Below are 26,935 nucleotides of genomic sequence, written 5' to 3' on the forward strand. Positions count from 1 at the left end.
TTCAAGAGTGAATTATAAAAACTTTAAAATGGCCATAACTCCTTAATATTGAGTTTTCGGCGTTTTTAGCTATTATTTGTGATCACTTTTTCAAGAGTGAATTTATAAAAACTTTAAAATGGCCATAACTCCTTAAATATTGAGTTTTCGGCGTTTTTAGCTATTATTTGTGATCACTTTTTCAAGAGTGAATTATTGGAACTTTAAATGGCCATAACTCCTTAAATATGAGTTTTCGGCGTTTTTAGCTATTATTTGTGATCACTTTTTCAAGAGTGAATTTATAAAACTTTAAAATGGCCATAACTCCTTAAATATTGAGTTTTCGGCGTTTTTAGCTATTATTTGTGATCACTTTTTCAAGAGTGAATTTATAAAACTTAAAATGGCCATAACTCCTTAAATATTGAGTTTTCGGCGTTTTTTAGCTATTATTGTGATCACTTTTTCAAGAGTGAATATTAAAAACTTTAAAATGGCCATAACTCCTTAAATATTGAGTTTTCGGCGTTTTTAGCTATTATTTGTGATCACTTTTTCAAGAGTGAATTATTGGAACTTTAAAATGGCCATAACTCCTTAAATATTGAGTTTTCGGCGTTTTTAGCTATTATTTGTGATCACTTTTTCAAGAGTGAATTTATAAAAACTTTAAAATGGCCATAACTCCTTAAATATTGAGTTTTCGGCGTTTTTAGCTATTATTTGTGATCACTTTTCAAGAGTGAATTTATAAAACTTTAAAATTGGCCATAACTCCTTAAATATTGAGTTTTCGGCGTTTTTAGCTATTATTAGTGATCACTTTTTCAAGAGTGAATTTATAAAACTTTAAAATGGCCATAAACTCCTTAAATATTGAGTTTTCCGGCTGTTTAGCTATTATTAGTGATCACTTTTTCAAGAGTGAATTATTAAAAACTTTAAAATGGCCATAACTCCTTAAATATTGAGTTTTCGGTGTTTTTAACTATTATTAGTGAATCACTTTTTCAAGAGTGAATTTATAAAAACTTTAAAAATGGCCATAACTCCTTAAATATTGAGTTTTCGAGGTTTTTAGCTATTATTAGTGATCACTTTTTCAAGAGTGAATTTATAAAAACTTTAAAATGGCCATAACTCCTTAAATATTGAGTTTTCGGCTGTTTTTAGCTATTATTAGTGATCACTTTTTCAAGAGTGAATTTATAAAAAACTTTAAAATGGCCATAACTCCTTAAATATTGGGTTTCGCGCTGTTTTTAGCTATTATTTGTGATCACTGTTTCAAGAGTGAATTATGGAAAACTTTAAAATTGGCCATAACTCCTTAAATATTGAGTTTTCGGTGTTTTTAGCTATTATTAGTGATCACTTTTTCAAGAGTGAATTTATAAAAACTTTAAAATGGCCATAACTCCTTAAATATTGAGTTTTCGGTGTTTTTAGCTATTATTAGTGATCACTTTTTCAAGAGTGAATTTATAAAACTTTAAAATGGCCATAACTCCTTAAATATTGAGTTTTCGGCTGTTTTTCGCTATTATTAGTGATCACTGTTTCAAGAGTGAATTATTGAAAACTTTAAATTGGCCATAACTCCTTAAATATTGAGTTTTCGGTGTTTTTAGGCTATTATTAGTGATCACTGTTTTCAAGAGTGAATTTATGGAACACTTTAAAATTGGCCATAACTCCTTAAATATGGAGTTTTCGGGTGTTTTAGCTATTATTAGTGATCACTTTTTCAAGAGTGAATTATTAAAACTTTAAATATGGCCATAACTCCTTAAATATTGAGTTTTCGGTGTTTTTTAGCTATTATTAGTGAGCACTTTTTCAAGAGTGAATTTATAAAAACTTTAAAATGACCATAACTCCTTAAATATGGAGTTTTCGGCCGTTTTTAGCTATTATTGTGATCACTTTTCTAAGAGTGAACTTTATAAAACTTTAAAATGGCCATAACTCCTTAAATATTGAGTTTTCGGCCGTTTTAGGCTATTATTTGGATCCACTGTTTCAAGAGTGAATTATTGGACCATTTAAAATGGCCATAACTCCTTAAATATTGAGTTTTCGGCGTGTTTTAGCTATTATTTGTGATCACTGTTTTCAAGAGTGAATTTATAAAAACTTTAAAATGGCCATAACTCCTTAAATATTGAGTTTTCGGCGTTTTTATCTATTATTGTGATCACTTTTTCAAGAGTGAATTATAAAACTTTAAAATGGCCATAACTCCTTAAATATTGAGTTTTCGGCGTTTTTAGCTATTATTTGTGATCACTTTTTCAAGAGTGAATTTATAAAACTTTAAAATGGCCATAACTCCTTAAATATTGAGTTTTCGGCGTTTTTTAGCTATTATTTGTGATCACTTTTTCAAGAGTGAATTATAAAAACTTTAAAATGGCCATAACTCCTTAAATATTGAGTTTTCGGCGTTTTTAGCTATTATTTGTGATCACTTTTTCAAGAGTGAATTTATAAAACTTTAAAATGGCCATAACTCCTTAAATATGAGTTTTCGGCGTTTTTAGCTATTATTTGTGATCACTTTTTCAAGAGTGAATTTATAAAAACTTTAAAATGGCCATAACTCCTTAAATATTGAGTTTCGGCGTTTTTAGCTATTATTTGTGATCACTTTTTCAAGAGTGAATTATAAAAACTTTAAAATGGCCATAACTCCTTAAATATTGAGTTTTCGGCGTTTTAGATATTATTTGTGATCACTGTTTTAAGAGTGAATATATAAAAAACTTTGAATGGCCATAACTCCTTAATATTGAGTTTTCGGAGTTTTAGCTATATTTGTGATTATTTTTCTAAGAGTGAATTTATAAAAACTTTAAAATGGCCCATAACTCCTTAAATATGAGGTTTTCGGCGTTTTTAGTTATTATTTGTGACCATTTTTTGAAGCATGAATTATTGGACACTTTAAAATGGCCATAACTCCTTAAATATTGAATTTCGGCGTTTTTGGCTATTATTTGTGATCACCTTTTAAGAGTGAATTTATAAAAACTTAAAAAATGGCAATAACTCCTTAAATATTGAAATTTTCGGCCTTTTTGGCTATATTTGTGATCACTTTTTTTCAAGAGTGAAATATTGGAACCTTTAAAATGGCCATAAACTCTATAATATTGAGTTTTTCCGCGTTTTTTGGCTATTATTTGTGATCACTTTTTCAAGAGTGAAATATTGGAAACTTGAAATGGCCATAACTCTTTAAATATTGAGTTTTCGGCGTTTTTAGCTATTATTTGTTATCACTTTTTTAAGAGTGAATTTTTAAAAACTTTAAAATGGCCATAACTCCTTAAATATTGAGTTTCGGCGTTTTTGGCTATTATTTGTGATCACTTTTTCAAGAGTGAATTATAAAAACTTTAAATGGCCAGAACTCCTTAAATATTGAGTTTTCGACGTTTTCATCTATTATTTGTGATCACTTTTCAAGAGTGAATTTATAAAAACTTTAAAATGGCCAGAACTCCTTAAATATTGAGTTTTCGGCGTTTTTAGCTATTATTTGTGATCACTTTTTTCAAGAGTGAAATATTGGACACTTTAAAATGGCCATAACTTCTTAAATATTGAGTTTCGCGCGTTTTTAGCTATTATTTGTGATCACTTTTTCAAGAGTGAATTTATAAAAACTTAAAATGGCCATAACTCCTTAAATATTGAATTTTCGGCGGTTTTTAGCTATTATTGTGATCACTTTTTCAAGAGTGAATTTATAAAAACTTTAAAATGGCCATAACTCCTTAATATTGAGTTTTCGACGTTTCATCTATTATTTGTGATCACTTTTTCAAGAGTGAATTTATAAAAACTTTAAAATGGCCAGAACTCCTTAAATATTGAGTTTTCGGCGTTTTTAGCTATTATTTGTGATCACTTTTCAAGAGTGAAATATTGGACACTTTAAAATGGCCATAACTTCTTAAATATTGAGTTTTCGGCGTTTTTAGCTATTATTTGTGATCACTTTTTCAAGAGTGAATTTATAAAAACTTTAAAATGGCCATAACTCCTTAAATATTGAATTTTCGGCGTTTTTAGCTATTATTTGTGATCACTTTTTCAAGAGTGAATTTATAAAAACTTTAAAATGGCCATAACTCCTTAAATATTGAGTTTTCGGCATTTTTGGCTATTATTTGTGATCACTATTTCAAGAGTGAAATATTGGAAACTTTAACATGGCCATAACTCTTTAAATATTGAGTTTTCCGCGTTTTTGGCTATTATTTGTGATCTCTTTTTCAAGAGTGAAATATTGGAAACTTTAAAATGGCCATAACTCTTTAAATATTAAGTTTTCCGCGTTTTAGCTATTATTTGTGATCACTTTTTTAAGAGTGAATTTTTAAAAACTTTAAAATGGCCATAGCTCCTTAAATATTGAGTTTTCGGCGTTTTTGGCTATTATTTGTGATCACTTTTAAGAGTGAATTAATAAAAAATTAAAAACGGCCATAACTCCTTAAATATTGAGTTTTCGGCGTTTTTGGCTATTATTTGTGATCACTTTTTCTAGAGTGAATTATTGGACACTTTAAAATGGCCATAACTCCTTAATATTGAGTTTTCGGCGTTTTTAGCTGTTATTTGTGATCACTTTTTCAAGAGTGAATTAATAAAAAATTAAAAATGGCCATAACTCCTAAAATATTGAGTTTTCGGCGTTTTTAGCGATTATTTTTGATCACTTTTTGAAGCATTAATTATTGGACACTTTAAAATGGCCATAACTTCTTAAATATTGAGTTTTCGGCGTTTTTAGCGATTATTTTTGATCACTTTTTGAAGAGTGAAATATTGGAAACTTTAAAATGGCCATAACTCCATAAATATTGAGTTTTCGACTTTTTCAAGAGTGAAATATTGGAAACTTTAAAATGGCCATAACTCTTTAAATATTGAGTTTTCGGCGTTTTTGGCTATTATTTGTGATCACTCTTTCAAGAGTGAAATATTGGAAACTTTAAAATGGCCATAACTCCATAAATATTGAGTTTTCGACTTTTTCAAGAGTGAAATATTGGAAACTTTAAAATGGCCATAACTCTTTAAATATTGAGTTTTCGGCGTTTTTGGCTATTATTTGTGATCACTCTTTCAAGAGTGAAATATTGGAAACTTTAAAATGGCCATAACTCTTTAAAAATTGAGTTTTCCGCGTTTTTGGCTATTATTTGTGATCACTTTTTCAAGAGTGAAATATTGGAAACTTTAAAATGGCCATAACTCTTTAAATATTGAGTTTTCGGCGTTTTTAGCTATTATTTGTGATCACTTTTTTAAGAGTGAATTTTTAAAAACTTTAAAATGGCCATAACTCCTTAAATATTGAGTTTTCGGCGTTTTTGGCTATATTTGTGATCACTTTTTAAGAGTGAATTAATAAAAAATTAAAAATGGCCATAACTCCTTAAATATTGAGTTTTCGGCGTTTTTGGCTATTATTTGTGATCACTTTTCTAGAGTGAATTATTGGACACTTTAAAATGGCCATAACTCCTTAAATATTGAGTTTTCGGCGTTTTTAGCTGTTATTTGTGATCACTTTTTCAAGAGTGAGTTAATAAAAAATTAAAAATGGCCATAACTCCTTAAATATTGAGTTTTCGGCGTTTTTAGCGATTATTTTGATCACTTTTTGAAGCATGAATTATTGGACACTTTAAAATGGCCATAACTTTTTAAATATTGAGTTTTCGGCATTTTTAGCGATTATTTTTGATCACTTTTTGAAGCGTGAATTATTGGATACTTTGAAATGGCCTTAACTCCTTAAATATTGAGTTTTCGGCGTTTTTAGCTATTATTTGTGACCACTTTTTGAAGCATGAATTATTGAACACTTTAAAATGGTCATAACTCCTTAAATATTGAGTTTTTGGCGTTATTGGCTATTATTTGTGATCACTTTTTCAAGAGTGAATTTATAAATACTTTAAAATGGCCATAACTCCTTAAATATTGAGTTTTCGGCGTTTTTGGCTATTATTTGTGATCACTTTTTCAAGAGTGAAATATTGGAAACTTTAAAATGGCCATAACTCCTTAAATATTGAGTTTTCGACGTTTTCATCTATTATTTGTGATCACTTTTTCAAGAGTGAATTTATAAAAACTTTAAAATGGCCAGAACTCCTTAAATATTGAGTTTTCGGCGTTTTTAGCTATTATTTGTGATCACTTTTTCAAGAGTGAAATATTGGACACTTTAAAATGGCCATAACTTCTTAAATATTGAGTTTTCGGCGTTTTTAGCTATTATTTGTGATCACTTTTTCAAGAGTGAATTTATAAAAACTTTAATATGGCCATAACTCCTTAAATATTGAGTTTTCGGCGTTTTTAGCTATTATTTGTGATCACTTTTTCAAGAGTGAATTTATAAAAACTTTAAAATGGCCATAACTCCTTAAATATTGAGTTTTCGGCATTTTTGGCTATTATTTGTGATCACTTTTTCAAGAGTGAAATATTGGAAACTTTAAAATGGCCATAACTCTTTAAATATTGAGTTTTCCGCGTTTTTGGCTATTATTTGTGATCACTTTTTCAAGAGTGAATATTGGAAACTTTAAAATGGCCATAACTCTTTAAATATTGAGTTTTCGGCGTTTTTAGCTATTATTTGTGATCATTTTTTTAAGAGTGAATTTTTAAAAACTTTAAAATGGCCATAGCTCCTTAAATATTGAGTTTTCGGCGTTTTTGGCTATTATTTGTGATCACTTTTTAAGAGTGAATTAATAAAAAATTAAAAACGGCCATAACTCCTTAAATATTGAGTTTTCGGCGTTTTTAGCTATTATTTGTGATCATTTTTTTAAGAGTGAATTTTTAAAAACTTTAAAATGGCCATAGCTCCTTAAATATTGAGTTTTCGGCGTTTTTGGCTATTATTTGTGATCACTTTTTAAGAGCGAATTAATAAAAAATTTAAAACGGCCATAACTCCTAAAATATTGAGTTTTCGGCGTTTTTGGCTATTATTGTGATCACTTTTTCTAGAGTGAATTATTGGACACTTTAAAATGGCCATAACTCCTTAAATATTGAGTTTTCGGCGTTTTTAGCTGTTATTTGTGATCACTTTTTCAAGAGTGAATTAATAAAAAATTAAAAATGGCCATAACTCCTAAAATATTGAGTTTTCGGCGTTTTTAGCGATTATTTTTGATCACTTTTTGAAGCATGAATTATTGGACACTTTAAAATGGCCATAACTTCTTAAATATTGAGTTTTCGGCGTTTTTAGCGATTATTTTTGATCACTTTTTGAAGCGTGAATTATTGGATACTTTGAAATGGCCTTAACTCCTTAAATATTGAGTTTTCGGCGTTTTTAGCCATTATTTGTGATCACTTTTTTAAGAGTGAATTAATAAAAAATTAAAAATGGCAATAACTCCTTAAATATTGAGTTTTCGGCGTTTTTGGCTATTATTTGTGATCACTTTTTCTAGAGTAAATTATTGGACACTTTAAAATGGCCATAACTCCTTAATATTGAGTTTTCGGCGTTTTTAGCTGTTATTTGTGATCACTTTTTCAAGAGTGAATTTATAAAAACTTTAAAATGGCCATAACTCCTTAAATATTGAGTTTTCGGCGTTTTTAGCTATTATTTGTGATCACTTTTTTAAGAGTGAATATATAAAAACTTTAAAATGGCCATAACTCCTTAAATATTGAGTTTTCGGCGTTTTTAGCTATTATTTGTGAGTGAATTTATAAAAACTTTAAAATGGCCATAACTCCTTAAATATTGAGTTTTCGGCGTTTTTAACGATTGATTGTGATCACTTTTTGAAACATTAATTATTGGATACTTTAAAATGGCCGCAACTCCTTAAATATTGATTTTTCGGCGTTTTTAGCTATTATTTGTGATCACTTTTTTAAGAGTGAATTTATAAAAACTTTAAAATGGCCATAACTCCTTAAATATTGAGTTTTCGGCGTTTTTAGCCATTATTTGTGACCACTTTTTGAAGCATGAATTATTGGACATTTTAAAATGGCCATAACTCCTTAAATATTGAGTTTTCGGCGTTTTTAGCTATTATTTGTGACCACTTTTTGAAGCATGAATTATTGGACACTTTAAAATGGTCATAACTCCTTAAATATTGAGTTTTTGGCGTTATTGGCTATTATTTGTGATCACTTTTTCAAGAGTGAATTTATAAATACTTTAAAATGGCCATAACTCCTTAAATATTGAGTTTTCGGCGTTTTTGGCTATTATTTGTGATCACTTTTTCAAGAGTGAAATATTGGAAACTTTAAAATGGCCATAACTCCTTAAATATTGAGTTTTCGACGTTTTCATCTATTATTTGTGATCACTTTTTCAAGAGTGAATTTATAAAAACTTTAAAATGGCCAGAACTCCTTAAATATTGAGTTTTTGGCTATTATTTGTGATCACTTTTTCAAGAGTGAAATATTGGAAACTTTAAAATGGCCATAACTTCTTAAATATTGAGTTTTCGACGTTTTCATCTATTATTTGTGATCACTTTTTCAAGAGTGAATTTATAAAAACTTTAAAATGGCCAGAACTCCTTAAATATTGAGTTTTCGGCGTTTTTAGCTATTATTTGTGATCACTTTTTCAAGAGTGAAATATTGGAAACTTTAAAATGGCCATAACTCTTTAAATATTGAGTTTTCCGCGTTTTTAGCTATTATTTGTGATCACTTTTTTAAGAGTGAATTTTTAAAAACTTTAAAATGGCCATAGCTCCTTAAATATTATGTTTTCGGCGTTTTTGGCTATTATTTGTGATCACTTTTTAAGAGTGAATTAATAAAAAATTAAAAACGGCCATAACTCCTTAAATATTGAGTTTTCGGCGTTTTTGGCTATTATTTGTGATCACTTTTTCTAGAGTGAATTATTGGACACTTTAAAATGGCCATAACTCCTTAAATATTGAGTTTTCGACGTTTTCATCTATTATTTGTGATCACTTTTTCAAGAGTGAATTTATAAAAACTTTAAAATGGCCAGAACTCCTTAAATATTGAGTTTTTGGCTATTATTTGTGATCACTTTTTCAAGAGTGAAATATTGGAAACTTTAAAATGGCCATAACTTCTTAAATATTGAGTTTTCGACGTTTTCATCTATTATTTGTGATCACTTTTTCAAGAGTGAATTTATAAAAACTTTAAAATGGCCAGAACTCCTTAAATATTGAGTTTTCGGCGTTTTTAGCTATTATTTGTGATCACTTTTCAAGAGTGAAATATTGGAAACTTTAAAATGGCCATAACTCTTTAAATATTGAGTTTTCCGCGTTTTTAGCTATTATTTGTGATCACTTTTTTAAGAGTGAATTTTTAAAAACTTTAAAATGGCCATAGCTCCTTAAATATTATGTTTTCGGCGTTTTTGGCTATTATTTGTGATCACTTTTTAAGAGTGAATTAATAAAAAATTAAAAACGGCCATAACTCCTTAAATATTGAGTTTTCGGCGTTTTTGGCTATTATTTGTGATCACTTTTTCTAGAGTGAATTATTGGACACTTTAAAATGGCCATAACTCCTTAAATATTGAGTTTTCCGCGTTTTTAGCTGTTATTTGTGATCACTTTTTCAAGAGTGAATTAATAAAAAATTAAAAATGGCCATAATTCCTAAAATATTGAGTTTTCGGCGTTTTTAGCGATTATTTTTGACCACTTTTTGAAGCATGAATTATTGGACATTTTAAAATGGCCATAACTCCTTAAATATTGAGTTTTCGGCGTTTTTAGCTATTATTTGTGACCACTTTTTGAAGCATGAATTATTGGACACTTTAAAATGGTCATAACTCCTTAAATATTGAGTTTTTGGCGTTATTGGCTATTATTTGTGATCACTTTTTCAAGAGTGAATTTATAAATACTTTAAAATGGCCATAACTCCTTAAATATTGAGTTTTCGGCGTTTTTTGGCTATTATTTGTGATCACTTTTCAAGAGTGAAATATTGGAAACTTTAAAATGGCCATAACTCCTTAAATATTGAGTTTTCGACGTTTTCATCTATTATTTGTGATCACTTTTTCAAGAGTGAATTTATAAAAACTTTAAAATGGCCAGAACTCCTTAAATATTGAGTTTTTGGCTATTATTTGTGATCACTTTTTCAAGAGTGAAATATTGGAAACTTTAAAATGGCCATAACTTCTTAAATATTGAGTTTTCGACGTTTTCATCTATTATTTGTGATCACTTTTTCAAGAGTGAATTTATAAAAACTTTAAAATGGCCAGAACTCCTTAAATATTGAGTTTTCGGCGTTTTTAGCTATTATTTGTGATCACTTTTTCAAGAGTGAAATATTGGAAACTTTAAAATGGCCATAACTCTTTAAATATTGAGTTTTCCGCGTTTTTAGCTATTATTTGTGATCACTTTTTTAAGAGTGAATTTTTAAAAACTTTAAAATGGCCATAGCTCCTTAAATATTATGTTTTCGGCGTTTTTGGCTATTATTTGTGATCACTTTTTAAGAGTGAATTAATAAAAAATTAAAAACGGCCATAACTCCTTAAATATTGAGTTTTCGGCGTTTTTGGCTATTATTTGTGATCACTTTTTCTAGAGTGAATTATTGGACACTTTAAAATGGCCATAACTCCTTAAATATTGAGTTTTCCGCGTTTTTAGCTGTTATTTGTGATCACTTTTTCAAGAGTGAATTAATAAAAAATTAAAAATGGCCATAATTCCTAAATATTGAGTTTTCGGCGTTTTTAGCGATTATTTTTGATCACTTTTTGAAGCATGAATTATTGGACACTTTAAAATGGCCATAACTTCTTAAATATTGAGTTTTCGGCGTTTTTAGCGATTATTTTTGATCACTTTTTGAAGCGTGAATTATTTGATACTTTGAAATGGCCTTAACTCCTTAAATATTGAGTTTTCGGCGTTTTTAGCTATTATTTGTGATCACTTTTTTAAGAGTGAATTAATAAAAAATTAAAAATGGCCATAACTCCTTAAATATTGAGTTTTCGGCGGTTTTGGCTATTATTTGTGATCACTTTTTCTAGAGTAAATTATTGGACACTTTAAAATGGCCATAACTCCTTAAATATTGAGTTTTCGGCGTTTTTAGCTGTTATTTGTGATCACTTTTTCAAGAGTGAATTCATAAAAAATTAAAAATGGCCATAACTCCTTAAATATTGAGTTTTCCGCGTTTTTAGCGATTATTTTTGATCACTTTTTGAAGCATGAATTATTGGACACTTTAAAATGGCCATAACTTCTTAAATATTGAGTTTTCGGCGTTTTTAGCTATTATTTGTGATCACTTTTTTATGAGTGAATTTATAAAAACTTTAAAATGGCCATAACTCCTTAAATATTGAGTTTTGGGCGTTTTTAGTTATTATTTGTGATCACTTTTTTAAGAGTGAATTTAAAAAAACTTTAAAATGGCCATAACTCCTTTATTATTGAGTTTTCGACGTTTTTATATATTATTTGTGATCACTTTTTCAAGAGTGAATTTATAAAAACTTTAAAATGGCCATAACTCCTTAACTATTGAGTTTTCGGCGTTTTTAGCTATTATTTGTGATCGCTTTTTTAAGAGTGAAATATTGGACACTTTAAATTGGACACTTCTTAAATATTGAGTTTTCGGCGTTTTTAGCTATTATTTGTGATCACTTTTTTAAGAGTGAATTTATAAAAACTTTAAAATGGCCATAACTCCTTAAATATTGAGTTTTCGGCGTTTTTAGCTATTATTTGTGATCACTTTTTCAAGAGTGAATTTAAAAAAAAACTTTAAAATGGCCATAACTCCTTTAATATTGAGTTTTCGACGTTTTTATCTATTATTTGTGATCACTTCAAGAGTGAATTTATAAAAACTTTAAAATGGCCATAACTCCTTAAATATTGATTTTTTCGGCGTTTTTGGCTATTATGTGTGATCACTTTTTTAAGAGTGAATTTATAAAAACTTTAAAATGGCCATAACTCCTTAAATATTGAGTTTTCGGCGTTTTTGGCTATTATTTGTGATCACTTTTTCAAGAGTGAAATATTGGAAACTTTAAAATGGCCATAACTTCTTAAATATTGAGTTTTCGGCGTTTTTAGCTATTATTTGTGATCACTTTTTATGAGTGAATTTATAAAAACTTTAAAATGGCCATAACTCCTTAAATATTGAGTTTTGGGCGTTTTTAGTTATTATTTGTGATCACTTTTTTAAGAGTGAATTTAAAAAAACTTTAAAATGGCCATAACTCCTTTAATAATGAGTTTTCGACGTTTTTATATATTATTTGTGATCACTTTTTCAAGAGTGAATTTATAAAAACTTTAAAATGGCCATAACTCCTTAACTATTGAGTTTTCGGCGTTTTTAGCTATTATTTGTGATCGCTTTTTCAAGAGTGAAATATTGGACACTTTAAATTGGACACTTCTTAAATATTGAGTTTTCGGCGTTTTTAGCTATTATTTGTGATCACTTTTTTAAGAGTGAATTTATAAAAACTTTAAAATGGCCATAACTCCTTAAATATTGAGTTTTCGGCGTTTTTAGCTATTATTTGTGATCACTTTTTCAAGAGTGAATTTAAAAAAAAAACTTTAAAATGGCCATAACTCCTTTAATATTGAGTTTTCGACGTTTTTATCTATTATTTGTGATCACTTCAAGAGTGAATTTATAAAAACTTTAAAATGGCCATAACTCCTTAAATATTGATTTTTCGGCGTTTTTGGCTATTATGTGTGATCACTTTTTTAAGAGTGAATTTATAAAAACTTTAAAATGGCCATAACTCCTTAAATATTGAGTTTTCGGCGTTTTTGGCTATTATTTGTGATCACTTTTTCAAGAGTGAAATATTGGAAACTTTAAAATGGCCATAACTTCTTAAATATTGAGTTTTCGGCGTTTTTAGCTATTATTTGTGATCACTTTTTTATGAGTGAATTTATAAAAACTTTAAAATGGCCATAACTCCTTAAATATTGAGTTTTGGGCGTTTTTAGTTATTATTTGTGATCACTTTTTTAAGAGTGAATTTAAAAAAACTTTAAAATGGCCATAACTCCTTTAATAATGAGTTTTCGACGTTTTTATATATTATTTGTGATCACTTTTTCAAGAGTGAATTTATAAAAACTTTAAAATGGCCATAACTCCTTAACTATTGAGTTTTCGGCGTTTTTAGCTATTATTTGTGATCGCTTTTTCAAGAGTGAAATATTGGACACTTTAAATTGGACACTTCTTAAATATTGAGTTTTCGGCGTTTTTAGCTATTATTTGTGATCACTTTTTTAAGAGTGAATTTATAAAAACTTTAAAATGGCCATAACTCCTTAAATATTGAGTTTTCGGCGTTTTTAGCTATTATTTGTGATCACTTTTTCAAGAGTGAATTTAAAAAAAAACTTTAAAATGGCCACAACTCCTTTAATATTGAGTTTTCGACGTTTTTATCTATTATTTGTGATCACTTTTTCAAGAGTGAATTTATAAAAACTTTAAAATGGCCATAACTCCTTAAATATTGAGTTTTCGGCGCTTTTAGCGATTATTTTTGATCACTTTTTGAAGCATGAATTATTGGATACTTTAAAATGGCCATAACTCCTTAAATATTGAGTCTTCGGCGTTTTTGGCTATTATTTGTGATCACTTTTTCAAGAGTGAAATATTGGAAACTTTAAAATGGCTATAACTCCTTAAATATTGAGTTTTCGGCGTTTTTGGCTATTACTTGTGATCACTTTTTCAAGAGTGAATTATTGGACACTTTAAAATGGCCATAACTCCTTAAATATTGAGTTTTCAGCGTTTTTAGCTATTATTTGTGATCACTTTTTCAAGAGAGAATTAATAAAAAATTAAAAATGGCCATAACTCCTTAAATATTGAGTTTTCGGCGTTTTTAGCGATTATTTTTGATCACTTTTTGAATCATGAATTATTGGATACTTTAAAATGGCAGCAACTCCTTAAATATTGAGTTTTCGGCGTTTTTGGCTATTTTTTGTGACCACTTTTTCAAGAATAAAAACTTTAAAATGGCCGTAACTTCTTAAATATTGAGTTTCGGCGTTTTTAGCTATTATTTGTGATCTCTTTTTAAGAGTGAATTATTGATCACTTTAAAATGGCCATAACTCCTTAAATATTGAGTTTTCGGCGTTTTTGGCTATTATTTGTGATCACTTCTTCAAAAGTGAATTTATAAAAACTTTAAAATGGCCATAACTCCTTAAATATTGAGTTTTCGGCATTTTTGGCTATTAGTTGTGATCACTTTTTGAAGCATGTATTATTGGACACTTTAAAATGGCCATAACTCCTTAAATATTGGGTTTTCGGCGTTTTTGGCTATTATTTGTGATCACTTTTTTAAGAGTGTATTTATAAAAACTTTAAAATGGCCACAACTCCTTAAATATTGAGTTTTCGGCGTTTTTAGCTATTATTCGTGACCACTTTTTGAAGCATGAATTATTGGACACTTTAAAATGGCCATAACTCCTTAAATATTGAGTTTTCGGCGTTTTTAGCCATTATTTGTGACCACTTTTTGAAGCATGAATTATTGGACACTTTAAAATGGCCATAACTCCTTAAATATTGAGTTTTCGGCGTTTTTAACGATTGATTGTGATCACTTTTTGAAGCATGAATTATTGGATACTTTAAAATGGCAGCAACTCCTTAAATATTGAGTTTTCGGCGTTTTTGGCTATTTTTTGTGACCACTTTTTCAAGAATAAAAACTTTAAAATGGCCGTAACTTCTTAAATATTGAGTTTCGGCGTTTTTAGCTATTATTTGTGATCACTTTTTAAGAGTGAATTATTGGGCACTTTAAAATGGCCATAACTCCTTAAATATTGAGTTTTCGGCGTTTTTGGCTATTATTTGTGATCACTTCTTCAAAAGTGAATTTATAAAAACTTTAAAATGGCCATAACTCCTTAAATATTGAGTTTTCGGCATTTTTGGCTATTATTTGTGATCACTTTTTGAAGCATGTATTATTGGACACTTTAAAATGGCCATAACTCCTTAAATATTGGGTTTTCGGCGTTTTTGGCTATTATTTGTGATCACTTTTTTAAGCATGAATTATTGGATACTTTAAAATGGCCGCAACTCCTTAAATATTGAGTTTTCGGCGTTTTTAACTATTATTTGTGATCACTTTTTTAAGAGTGAATTTATAAAAACTTTAAAATGGCCATAACTCCTTAAATATTGAGTTTTCGGCGTTTTTAGCTATTATTCGTGACCACTTTTTGAAGCATGAATTATTGGACACTTTAAAATGGCCATAACTCCTTAAAGATTGAGTTTTCGGCGTTTTTAACGATTGATTGTGATCACTTTTTGAAGCATGAATTATTGGATACTTTAAAATGGCCGCAACTCCTTAAATATTGAGTTTTCGGCGTTTTTAACTATTATTTGTGATCACTTTTTTAAGAGTGAATTTATAAAAACTTTAAAATGGCCATAACTCCTTAAATATTGAGTTTTCGGCGTTTTTAGCCATTATTTGTGACCAGTTTTTGAAGCATGAATTATTGGACACTTTAAAATGGCCATAACTCCTTAAATATTGAGTTTTCGGCGTTTTTAACGATTGATTCTGATCACTTTTTGAAGCATGAATTATTGGATACTTTAAAATGGCCGCAACTCCTTAAATATTGAGTTTTCGGCGTTTTTGGCTATTTTTTGTGATCACTTTTTCAAGAGTAAATTTATAAAAACTTTAAAATGGCCGTAACTCCTTAAATATTGAGTTTTCGGCGTTTTTAGCTATTATTTGTGATCAATTTTTCAAGAGTGAATTATTGGACACTTTAAAATGGCCATAACTCCTTAAATATTGAGTTTTCAGCGTTTTTAGCTATTATTTGTGATCACTTTTTCAAGAGTAAAATATTGGACACTTTAAAATGGCCATAACTTCTTAAATATTGAGTTTTCGGCGTTTTTAGCTATTATTTGTGATCACTTTTTTAAGAGTGAATTATTGGACCTTTAAAATGGCCATAACTCCTTAAATATTGAGTTTTCGGCGTTTTTGGCTATTATTTGTGATCACTTTTTTAAGAGTGAATTTATAAAAACTTTAAAATGGCCATAACTCCTTAAATATTGAGTTTTCGGCGTTTTTGGCTATTATTTGTGATCACTTTTTGAAGCATGTATTAATAGACACTTTAAAATGGCCATAACTCCTTAAATATTGGGTTTTCGGCGTTTTTGGCTATTATTTGTGATCACTATTTCAAGAGTGAATTTATAAAAACTTTAAAATGGCCATAACTCCTTAAATATTGAGTTTTCGGCGTTTTTAGCTATTATTTGTGATCAATTTTTTAAGAGTGAATTTATAAAAACTTAAAAATGGCCATAACTCCTTAAATATTGAATTTTCGGCCTTTTTGGCTATTATTTGTGATCACTCTTTCAAGAGTGAATTATTGGACACTTTAAAATGGCCATAACTCCTTAAATATTGAGTTTTCGGCGTTTTTAGCTATTATTTCCGATCACTTTTTCAAGAGTGAATTTATAAAAACTTTAAAATGGCCATAACTCCTTAAATATTGAGTTTTCGGCGTTTTTAGCTATTATTTGTGATCATTTTTTTAAGAGTGAATTTATAAAAAATTTAAAATGGCCATAACTCCTTAAATATTGAGTTTTCGGCGTTTTTAGCTATTATTTGTGAGTGAATTTATAAAAACTTTAAAATGGCCATAACTCCTTATATATTGAGTTTTCGGCGTTTTTAACGACTGATTGTGATCACTTTTTGAAGCATGAATTATTGGATACTTTAAAATGGCCGCAACTCCTTAAATATTGAGTTTTCGGCGTTTTTAGCTATTATTTGTGATCACTTTTTTAAGAGTGAATTTATAAAAACTTTAAAATGGCCATAACTCCTTAAATATTGAGTTTTCGGCGTTTTTAGCCATTATTTGTTACCACTTTTTGAAGCATGAATTATTGGACACTTTAAAATGGCCATAACTCCTTAAATATTGAGTTTTCGGCGTTTTTAACGATTGACTGTGATCATTTTTTGCTATTATTTTAGCTATTTTTAGCTATTATTTGTGATCACTTTTCAAGAGTTAAATATTGGACACTTTAAAATGGCCATAACTTCTTAAATATTGAGCTTTCGGCGTTTTTAGCTATTATTTGTGATCACTTTTTTAAGAGTGAATTATTGGACACTTTAAAAATAAATATTGAGTTTTCGGCGTTTTTGGCTATTATTTGTGATCACTTCTTCAAAAGTGAATTTATAAAAACTTTAAAATGGCCATAACTCCTTAAATATTGAGTTTTCGGCGTTTTTGGCTATTATTTGTGATCACTTTTTTAAGAGTGAATTTATAAAAACTTTAAAATGGCCATAACTCCTTAAATATTGAGTTTTCGGCGTTTTTGGCTATTATTTGTGATCACTTTTTGAAGCATGTATTATTGGACACTTTAAAATGGCCATAACTCCTTAAATATTGGGTTTTCGGCGTTTTTGGCTATTATTTGTGATCACTATTTCAAGAGTGAATTTATAAAAACTTTAAAATGGCCATAACACCTTAAATATTGAGTTTTCGGGCGTTTTTGGCTATTATTTGTGATCACATTTTCAAGAGTGAATTTATAAAAACTTTAAAATGGCCATAACTCCTTAAATATTGACTTTTCGGCGTTTTTAGCTATTATTTGTGATCACTTTTTTAAGAGTGAATTTATAAAAACTTTAAAATGGACATAACTCCTTAAATATTGAGTTTTCGGCGTTTTTAGCTATTATTTGTGATCACTGTTTTAAGAGTGAATTTATAAAAACTTTAAAATGGCCATAACTCCTTAAATATTGAGTTTTCGACGTTTTTAGCTATTATTTGTGATTATTTTTTTAAGAGTGAATTTATAAAAACTTTAAAATGGCCATAACTCCTTAAATATTGAGTTTTCGGCGTTTTTGGCTATTATTTGTGATCACTTTTTGAAGCATGTATTATTGGACACTTTAAAATGGCCATAACTTCTTAAATATTGAGTTTTCGGCGTTTTTAGCTATTATTTGTGATCACTTTTTCAAGAGTGAATTTATAAAAACTTTAAAATGGCCATAACTCCTTAAATATTGAGTTTTCGGCGTTTTTGGCTATTATTTGTGATCACTTTTTCAAGAGTGAAATATTGGAAACTTTAAAATGGCCATAACTCCTTAAATATTGGGTTTTCGGCGTTTTTGGCTATTATTTGTGATCACTATTTCAAGAGTGAATTTATAAAAACTTTAAAATGGCCATAGCACCTTAAATATTGAGTTCTCGGGCGTTTTTGGCTATTATTTGCGATCACATTTTCAAGAGTGAATTTATAAAAACTTTAAAATGGCCATAACTCCTTAAATATTGAGTTTTCGGCGTTTTTAGCTATTATTTGTGATCACTTTTTTAAGAGTGAATTTATAAAAACTTTAAAATGGCCATAACTCCTTAAATATTGAGTTTTCGGCGTTTTTAGCTATTATTTGTGATCACTGTTTTAAGAGTGAATTTATAAAAACTTTAAAATGGCCATAACTCCTTAAATATTGAGTTTTCGGCGTTTTTAGCTATTATTTGTGATAATTTTTTTAAGAGTGAATTTATAAAAACTTTAAAATGGCCATAACTCCTTAAATATTGAGTTTTCGGCGTTTTTAGCTATTTTTTGTGATCACTGTTTTAAGAGTGAATTTATAAAGACTTTAAATGGCCATAACTCCTTAAATATTGAGTTTTCGGCGTTTTTAGCTATTATTTGTGATTATTTTTCTAAGAGTGAATTTATAAAAACTTTAAAATGGCCATAACTCCTTAAATATTGAGTTTTCGGCGTTTTTAGTTATTATTTGTGACCACTTTTTGAAGCATGAATTATTGGACACTTTAAAATGGCCATAACTCCTTAAATATTGAATTTTCGGCGTTTTTGGCTATTATTTGTGATCACCTTTTCAAGAGTGAATTTATAAAAACTTAAAAATGGCAATAACTCCTTAAATATTGAATTTTCGGCCTTTTTGGCTATTATTTGTGATCACTTTTTCAAGAGTGAATTATTGGACACTTTAAAATGGCCATAACTCCTTAAATATTGAGTTTTCGGCGTTTTTAGCTATTATTTGTGATCACTTTTTTAAGAGTGAATTTATAAAAACTTTAAAATGGCCATAACTCCTTAAATATTGAGTTTTTGGCGTTTTTAGCTATTATTTGTGACCACTTTTTGAAGCATGAATTATTGGACACTTTAAAATGGTCATAACTCCTTAAATATTGAGTTTTTGGCGTTATTGGCTATTATTTGTGATCACTTTTTCAAGAGTGAATTTATAAATACTTTAAAATGGCCATAACTCCTTAAATATTGAGTTTTCGGCGTTTTTGGCTATTATTTGTGATCACTTTTTCAAGAGTGAAATATTGGAAACTTTAAAATGGCCATAACTCTTTAAATATTGGGTTTTCGGCGTTTTTAGCTATTATTTGTGATCACTTTTTTAAGAGTAAATTTTTAAAAACTTTAAAATGGCCATAGCTCCTTAAATATTGAGTTTTCGGCGTTTTTAGCTATTATTTGTGATCACTTTTTCAAGAGTGAATTTATAAAAACTTTAAAATGGCCATAACTCCTTAAATATTGAGCTTTCGGCATTTTTGGCTATTATTTGTGATCACTTTTTCAAGAGTGAAATATTGGAAACTTTAAAATGGCCATAACTCTTTAAATATTGAGTTTTCGGCGTTTTTGGCTATTATTTGTGATCACTTTTTCAAGAGTGAAATATTGGAAACTTTAAAATGGCCATAACTCTTAAATATTGAGTTTTCGGCGTTTTTAGCTATTATTTGTGATCACTTTTTCAAGAGTGAATTAATAAAAAATTAAAAATGGCCATAACTCCTTAAATATTGAGTTTTCGGCGTATTTAGCGATTATTTTTATCACTTTTTGAAGCATGAATTATTGGACACTTTAAAATTGCCATAACTTCTTAAATATTGAGTTTTCGGCCTTTTTAGCTATTATTTGTGATCACTTTTTTATGAGTGAATTTATAAAAACTTTAAAATGGCCATAACTCCTTAAATATTGAGTTTTCTGCGTTTTTAGCTATTATTTGTGATCACTTTTTTAAGAGTGAATTAAAAAAAAACTTTAAAATGGCCATAACTCCTTAAATATTGAGTTTTCGGCGTTTTTGGCTATTATTTGTGATCACTTTTTCAAGAGTGAATTAATAAAAATTAAAAATGACCATAACTCCTTAAATATTGAGTATTCAGCGTTTTTAGCTATTATTTGTGATCACTTTTTCAAGAGTGAATTATTGGACACTTTAAAATGGCCATAACTCCTTAAATATTGAGTTTTCGGCGTTTTTAGCGATTATTTGTGATCACTTTTTGAATCATGAATTATTGGATACTTTGAAATGGCCTTAACTCCTTAAATATTGAGTTTTCGGCGTTTTTAGCTATTATTTGTGATCACTTTTTCAAGAGTGAAATATTGGAAACTTTAAAATGGCCATAACTCTTTAAATATTGAGTTTTCGGCGTTTTTAGCTATTATTTGTGATCACTTTTTCAAGAGTGAATTAATAAAAAATTAAAAATGGCCATAACTCCTTAAATATTGAGTTTTCGGCGTTTTTAGCGATTATTTTTATCACTTTTGAAGCATGAATTATTGGACACTTTAAAATGGCCATAACTTCTTAAATATTGAGTTTTCGGCCTTTTTAGCTATTATTTGTGATCACTTTTTTATGAGTGAATTTATAAAAACTTTAAAATGGCCATAACTCCTTAAATATTGAGTTTTCTGCGTTTTTAGCTATTATTTGTGATCACTTTTTTAAGAGTGAATTAAAAAAAACTTTAAAATGGCCATAACTCCTTAAATATTGAGTTTTCGGCGTTTTTGGCTATTATTTGTGATCACTTTTTCAAGAGTGAATTAATAAAAAATTAAAAATGACCATAACTCCTTAAATATTGAGTATTCAGCGTTTTTAGCTATTATTTGTGATCACTTTTTTAAGAGTTAATTTTTAAAAACTTTAAAATGGCCATAACTCCTTAAATATTGAGTTTTCGGCGTTTTTGGCTATTATTTGTGATCACTTTTTTAAGAGTGAATTTATAAAAACTTTAAAATGGCCATAACTCCTTAAATATTGAGTTTTTGGCGTTTTTAGCTATTATTTGTGACCACTTTTTGAAGCATGAATTATTGGACACTTTAAAATGGTCATAACTCCTTAAATATTGAGTTTTTGGCGTTATTGGCTATTATTTGTGATCACTTTTTCAAGAGTGAATTTATAAATACTTTAAAATGGCCATAACTCCTTAAATATTGAGTTTTCGGCGTTTTTGGCTATTATTTGTGATCACTTTTTCAAGAGTGAAATATTGGAAACTTTAAAATGGCCATAACTCTTTAAATATTGGGTTTTCGGCGTTTTTAGCTATTATTTGTGATCACTTTTTTAAGAGTAAATTTTTAAAAACTTTTAAAATGGCCATAGCTCCTTAAATATTGAGTTTTCGGCGTTTTTAGCTATTATTTGTGATCACTTTTTCAAGAGTGAATTTATAAAACTTTAAAATGGCCATAACTCCTTAAATATTGAGCTTTCGGCATTTTTGGCTATTATTTGTGATCACTTTTTCAAGAGTGAAATATTGGAAACTTTAAAATGGCCATAACTCTTTAAATATTGAGTTTTCGGCGTTTTTGGCTATTATTTGTGATCACTTTTTCAAGAGTGAAATATTGGAAACTTTAAAATGGCCATAACTCTTTAAATATTGAGTTTTCGGCGTTTTTAGCTATTATTTGTGATCACTTTTTCAAGAGTGAATTAATAAAAAATTAAAAATGGCCATAACTCCTTAAATATTGAGTTTTCGGCGTTTTTAGCGATCATTTTTTATCACTTTTTGAAGCATGAATTATTGGACACTTTAAAATTGCCATAACTTCTTAAATATTGAGTTTTCGGCCTTTTTAGCTATTATTTGTGATCACTTTTTTATGAGTGAATTTATAAAACTTTAAAATGGCCATAACTCCTTAAATATTGAGTTTTCTGCGTTTTTAGCTATTATTTGTGATCACTTTTTTAAGAGTGAATTAAAAAAAAACTTTAAAATGGCCATAACTCCTTAAATATTGAGTTTTCGGCGTTTTTTGGCTATTATTTGTGATCACTTTTTCAAGAGTGAATTAATAAAAAATTAAAAATGACCATATCTCCTTAAATATTGAGTATTCAGCGTTTTTAGCTATATTTGTGATCACTTTTTCAAGAGTGAATTATTGGACACTTTAAAATGGCCATAACTCCTTAAATATTGAGTTTTCGGCGTTTTTAGCGATTATTTGTGATCACTTTTTGAATCATGAATTATTGGATACTTTGAAATGGCCTTAACTCCTTAAATATTGAGTTTTCGGCGTTTTTAGCTATTATTTGTGATCACTTTTTCAAGAGTGAAATATTGGAAACTTTAAAATGGCCATAACTCTTTAAATATTGAGTTTTCGGCGTTTTTAGCTATTATTTGTGATCACTTTTTCAAGAGTGAATTAATAAAAAATTAAAAATGGCCATAACTCCTTAAATATTGAGTTTTCGGCGTTTTTAGCGATTATTTTTTATCACTTTTTGAAGCATGAATTATTGGACACTTTAAAATGGCCATAACTTCTTAAATATTGAGTTTTCGGCCTTTTTAGCTATTATTTGTGATCACTTTTTTATGAGTGAATTTATAAAAACTTTAAAATGGCCATAACTCCTTAAATATTGAGTTTTCTGCGTTTTTAGCTATTATTTGTGATCACTTTTTTAAGAGTGAATTAAAAAAAACTTTAAAATGGCCATAACTCCTTAAATATTGAGTTTTCGGCGTTTTTGGCTATTATTTGTGATCACTTTTTCAAGAGTGAATTAATAAAAAATTAAAAATGACCATAACTCCTTAAATATTGAGTATTCAGCGTTTTTAGCTATTATTTGTGATCACTTTTTTAAGAGTTAATTTTTAAAAACTTTAAAATGGCCATAACTCCTTAAATATTGAGTTTTCGGCGTTTTTGGCTATTATTTATGATCACTTTTTCAAGTTTTCGGCGTTTTTAGCTATTATTTGTGATCGCTTTTTCAAGAGTGAAATATTGGACACTTTAAAATGGCCATAACTTCTTAAATATTGAGTTTTCGGCGTTTTTAGCTATTATTTGTGATCACTTTTTTAAGAGTGAATTTATAAAAACTTTAAAATGGCCATAACTCCTTTAATATTGAGTTTTCGACGTTTTTATATATTATTTGTGATCACTTTTTCAAGAGTGAATTTATAAAAACTTTAAAATGGCCATAACTCCTTAAATATTGAGTTTTCGGCGTTTTTGACTATTATTTGTGATCACTTTTTCAAAAGTGAAATATTGGAAACTTTAAAATGGCCATAACTCCTTAAATATTGAGTTTTCGGCGTTTTTAGCTATTATTTGTGATCACTTTTTTAAGAGTGATTTTTTAAAAACTTTATAATGGCCATTACTCCTTAAATATTGAGTTTTCGACCTTTTTATCTATTATTTGTGATCACTTTTTCAAGAGTGAATTTATAAAAACTTTAAAATGGCCATAACTCCTTAACTATTGAGTTTTCGGCGTTTTTAGCTATTATTTGTGATCGATTTTTCAAGAGTGAAATATTCGACACTTTAAAATGGCCATAACTTCTTAAATATTGAGTTTTCGGCGTTTTTAGCTATTATTTGTGATCACTTTTTTAAGAGTGAATTTATAAAAACTTTAAAATGGCCATAACTCCTTAAATATTGAGTTTTCTGCGTTTTTAGTTATTATTTGTGATCACTTTTTTAAGAGTGAATTTTTAAAAACTTTATAATGGCCATTACTCCTTAAATATTGAGTTTTCGACGTTTTTATCTATTATTTGTGATCACTTTTTCAAGAGTGAATTTATAAAAACTTTAAAATGGCCATAACTCCTTAAATATTGAGTTTTCGGCGTTTTTTAGTTATTATTTGTGACCACTTTTTGAAGCATGAATTATTGGACACTTTAAAATGGCCATAACTCCTTAAATATTGAATTTTCGGCGTTTTTGGCTATTATTTGTGATCACCTTTTCAAGAGTGAATTTATAAAAACTTAAAAATGGCAATAACTCCTTAAATATTGAATTTTCGGCCTTTTTGGCTATTATTTGTGATCACTTTTTCAAGAGTGAATTATTGGACACTTTAAAATGGCCATAACTCCTTAAATATTGAGTTTTCGACCTTTTTATCTATTATTTGTGATCACTTTTTCAAGAGTGAATTTATAAAAACTTTAAAATGGCCATAACTCCTTAAATATTGAGTTTTCGGGCGTTTTTGGCTATTATGTGTGATCACTTTTTTAAGAGTGAATTTTTAAAAACTTTATAATGGCCATTACTCCTTAAATATTGAGTTTTCGACGTTTTTATCTATTATTTGTGATCACTTTTTCAAGAGTGAATTTATAAAAACTTTAAAATGGCCATAACTCCTTAAATATTGAGTTTTCGGCGTTTTTAGCTATTATTTGTGATCACTTTTTTAAGAGTGAATTTAAAAAAAAAAAACTTTAAAATTGCCATAACTCCTTTAATATTGAGTTTTCGACGTTTTTATCTATTATTTGTGATCTCTTTTTCAAGAGTGAATTTATAAAAACTTTAAAATGGCCATAACTCCTTAAATATTGATTTTTTCGGGCGTTTTTGGCTATTATGTGTGATCACTTTTTTAAGAGTGAATTTATAAAAACTTTAAAATGGCCATAACTCTTTAAATATTGAGTTTTCGGCGTTTTTGGCTATTATTTGTGATCACTTTTTCAAGAGTGAAATATTGGAAACTTTAAAATGCCATAACTCCTTAAATACTGAGTTTTCGGCGTTTTTAGCTATTATTTGTGATCACTTTTTTAAGAGTGAATTTAAAAAAAAAACTTTAAAATTGCCATAACTCCTTTAATATTGAGTTTTCGACGTTTTTATCTATTATTTGTGATCACTTTTTCAAGAGTGAATTTATAAAAACTTTAAAATGGCCATAACTCCTTAAATATTGATTTTTTCGGGCGTTTTTGGCTATTATGTGTGATCACTTTTTTAAGAGTGAATTTATAAAAACTTTAAAATGGCCATAACTCTTTAAATATTGAGTTTTCGGCGTTTTTGGCTATTATTTGTGATCACTTTTTCAAGAGTGAAATATTGGAAACTTTAAAATGCCATAACTCCTTAAATACTGAGTTTTCGGCGTTTTTAGCTATTATTTGTGATCACTTTTTTAAGAGTGAATTTAAAAAAAAAAACTTTAAAATTGCCATAACTCCTTTAATATTGAGTTTTCGACGTTTTTATCTATTATTTGTGATCACTTTTTCAAGAGTGAATTTATAAAAACTTTAAAATGGCCATAACTCCTTAAATATTGATTTTTCGGGCGTTTTTGGCTATTATGTGTGATCACTTTTTTAAGAGTGAATTTATAAAAACTTTAAAATGGCCATAACTCCTTAAATATTGAGTTTTCGGCGTTTTTGGCTATTATTTGTGATCACTTTTTCAAGAGTGAATTATTGGACACTTTAAAATGGCCATAACTCCTTAAATATTGAGTTTTCGGGGTTTTTAGCTATTATTTGTGATCACTTTTTCAACAGAGAAATAATAAAAAATTAAAAATGGCCATAACTCCTTAAATATTGAGTTTTCGGCGTTTTTAGCGATTATTTTTGATCACTTTTTGAAGCATGAATTGTTGGATGCTTTAAAATGGCCTTAACTCCTTAAATATTGAGTTTTCGGCGTTTTTAGCTATTATTTGTGATCACTTTTTCAAGAGTGAAATATTGGAAACTTTAAAATGGCCATAACTCTTTAAATATTGAGTTTTCGGCGTTTTTAGCTATTATTTGTGATCACTTTTTCAAGAGTGAATTAATAAAAAATTAAAAATGGCCATAACTCCTTAAATATTGAGTTTTTAGCGATTATTTTTGATCACTTTTTGAAGCATGAATTATTGGATGCTTTAAAATGGCCTTAACTCCTTAAATATTGAGTTTTCGGCGTTTTTAGCTATTATTTGTGATCACTTTTTCAAGAGTGAAATATTGGAAACTTTAAAATGGCCATAACTCTTTAAATATTGAGTTTTCGGCGTTTTTAGCTATTATTTGTGATCACTTTTTTATGAGTGAATTTATCAAAACTTTAAAATGGCCATAACTCCTTAAATATTGAGTTTTCGGCGTTTTTATATATTATTTGCGATCACTTTTTTAAGAGTGAATTAAAAAAACTTTAAAATGGCCATAACTCCTTAAATATTGAGTTTTCGGCGTTTTTGGCTATTATTTGTGATCACTTTTTTAAGAGTGAATTTATAAAAACTTTAAAATGGCCATAACTCCTTAAATATTGAGTTTTCGACGTTTTTATCTATTATTTGTGATCACTTTTTCAAGATTGAATTTATAAAAACTTTAAAATGGCCATAACTCCTTAACTATTGAGTTTTCGGCGTTTTTAGCTATAATTTGTGATCGCTTTTTCAAGAGTGAAATATTGGACACTTTAAAATGGCCATAACTCCTTAACTATTGAGTTTTCGGCGTTTTTAGCTATTATTTGTGATCGCTTTTTCAAGAGTGAAATATTGGACACTTTAAAATGGCCATAACTCCTTAAATATTGAGTTTTCGGCGTTTTTAGCTATTATTTGTGATCA

This window comes from Musca domestica, unplaced genomic scaffold (genome assembly GCF_030504385.1).
Source record: "Musca domestica strain aabys unplaced genomic scaffold, Musca_domestica.polishedcontigs.V.1.1 6, whole genome shotgun sequence".
In the NCBI taxonomy this organism is placed as follows: Eukaryota; Metazoa; Arthropoda; class Insecta; order Diptera; family Muscidae; genus Musca; species Musca domestica.